The sequence below is a fragment of the Bos grunniens genome, chromosome 19 (assembly GCF_055505025.1).
Source record: "Bos grunniens cultivar Pamir isolate PY7600 chromosome 19, Bosgru_T2T1.0, whole genome shotgun sequence".
Taxonomy (NCBI): domain Eukaryota; kingdom Metazoa; phylum Chordata; class Mammalia; order Artiodactyla; family Bovidae; genus Bos; species Bos grunniens.
This window is the reverse complement of record NC_141183.1, coordinates 37,453,795-37,456,083: the sequence shown is the minus strand read 5'-3', so window position 1 is coordinate 37,456,083 and position 2,289 is coordinate 37,453,795. Positions and strand designations below refer to the sequence as shown.

The window sequence follows — 2,289 nt, the reverse complement described above, 5'->3', positions numbered from 1 at the left end:
CATTCATGAGCTGGGGTATCGCCAGGTAGCCAGGTTCTGAAGCCCTTCTTCATCACGCCACATGTGTCACAGGCATCTTAGAGATGTACCCTTACCCCAGGCTTTGTTCAGACCACCTCGCCTCCTCTTTACCCAGCCAAGCTTTCCGAAAGCCTCAGGGGGAAGACTCTCTCCTCTGGATCCCCAGACCCAGGCTTCTCCCCAGGGCAGCCTTCCAGGGACTATGGGGCTTGGGGTGGGCCTGCTCCAGCTGATGGTGCTTGAACTGCCCTCCACCCAGCAGAAGACTCACCTATGACTTGATCAGTTCAGTTCAGTCACTCAATCGTGTCTGACTCTTTGTGACCCCATGGACTGCAGCAAGCCAGGCTTCCCTGTCCATCACCAACTCCCGGAGCTTGCTCAAACTCATGTCCACCAAGTTGGTGATACCATCCAGCCATTTCATCCTCTATCGTCCTCTTCTCCTCCTGCCTTCAATCTTTCCCAGCATCGGGGGCTTTTCAATGAGTCAGTTTTTGCATCAGGTGTCCAAAGTATCGCAGCTTCAAAGTATTGACTTGATCAAGGTGTCTTAAAGGGTGGAGACTCCTCTGTTATGGGAACAGCCCACAGCACACCAGCCCAGCAGACAGATGTCCTGGGAATAAGCAGACTGGTAATTTGCACAGCTCTGTCCTCTCATTCCAAACAGCATCCCGGAAGCTTCCCTGAACTATGGTAAGTGGGGAAATTCTCCTGCAGAGAATGTGGGTGGCATTTATGAGCCCTGCTGCTGGATCAGGCTGCCTGGATTCACATCCCAGCGCCACCAACTACTGGTTGCCAAAAACTGGGAAAGCTGGGGCTTCCCTGGTGGCTCAGTGGTGGAGAGTCCACCTGCCCATGCAGGAGGCTCAGTTTCGATCCCTGGTCCGGGTAGATTCACTTGCCACAGAACAGCTGGGCCCATGCACCACAGCTATTGAGCCCGTGCTCTGGAGCCTGAGAGCCGCAACTACTGAAGCCCGTGTGCCCTAGAGCCCGTTCCCCACAACCAGAGACGCCACTGCCATGAAAGGACCGAACACCACAACCAGAGAGCAGCCCTCGCTTGTCCCAGCTGGAAAAAGCCTGTGAGCAACAACAAAGAACCAGCTTAAGCACAAATAAACCAAAAAACTTTTTTAATATTGGGAAAACTAGTTTCTCTGTGCCTCCATTTCTTTTTCCATAAATGGGAATCATAACAGGCCTGGGGTTATTGTGAAGATTAAACTGAGTCAATAACTGTAATGGGCTTAGAATAGTGCCTGGCCCAGGGAGGGCCTCTGTGTGCCTTGCAGTAATACAGCTGTCTGAGGGACACCTTGGGGTACAATTCGGTGCGCCTGTCTTTTACTAGGCCAGCCTTGACTCCATCCAGACTACGTGTTCTAAGTTATGTGCGTGCTGCAGGCGGCACTGTAACTCAGCCCAGCCATGCTTCCTGCTCCCAGAAAGCGCCCAGACCAAGACAAGCAAAACTGCCTGCTCTCCTATTCATCTGGAGAATCGGCCTGTGCATGCATCATTGTTTGTTTTGCAGTCAAGCAGAGTCAGAGAAGAGAATACACATATATTTATTCTGAAATAGGAACAGACTTCATTGAAGAGTCCACCAGAGCCAGTAAAAAAGAACGATGTGTTTGGTATTTGGAAGAAGAGAAGAAAGGAAGCGGGAGATTAAGTGTGGCGAGAGGCGTTTTAATGTTCCTGGTAACTGATTTATAAATTCCGTGGAAGGCTCTGCACATTTGATTCTTTGCCGTGCATACGGCCTCTCCATTTTTCCATTTTATAGTCTTGGCGGGAAATGGCCTTTTTCAGAGCCGACACTTAAAACACTTAGCTGGGCCCCGGGGCAGCTTGGGAGGAGACAGATGGGAAGAGTCTGGGGTCAGCCCCTCAGGGAGAGTCATGTGGGGGTCCCACGCTCTCTCCCCTTCACCTCCTCAGCTATGACACCCACATACACACATTTGAGAGTCTGAACATTTCTCCCCCGGAACAACAGTCCTTGGCTTCTGGGGGATGCCTGGATAATCAAACTATGGTCTCCCCTTTGGGGGATACAGTCTTTCAAGCTTTGTTTCAATTCCTGTGTAAATCAGGATAAACCCAAGCAAATGACAAATTTTGGAGCGCTTTTAAATGTATTTCTTTCTCTTGATGTTTTGGTCTTAGTGATGGCAAATGAGTCACTTTACATAATCCTTTCCTGTAAGCTGTGCTTCTCTAAGAATCTTTTTCACAGAGTGAAGTGTAGGC

General features: G+C 50.1%; 1 long non-coding RNA gene across 1 annotated transcript; it reads left to right on the top strand.

Annotated features, from left to right (window-relative positions):
* Nucleotides 1-590: 590 nt before the first annotated feature.
* On the top strand, nt 591-1,181 carry LOC147352234 (uncharacterized). Its single transcript, XR_015148414.1, has 2 exons — nt 591-720; nt 923-1,181. It is a non-coding gene; the product is annotated as an uncharacterized LOC147352234 (long non-coding RNA).
* Nucleotides 1,182-2,289: the final 1,108 nt, after the last annotated feature.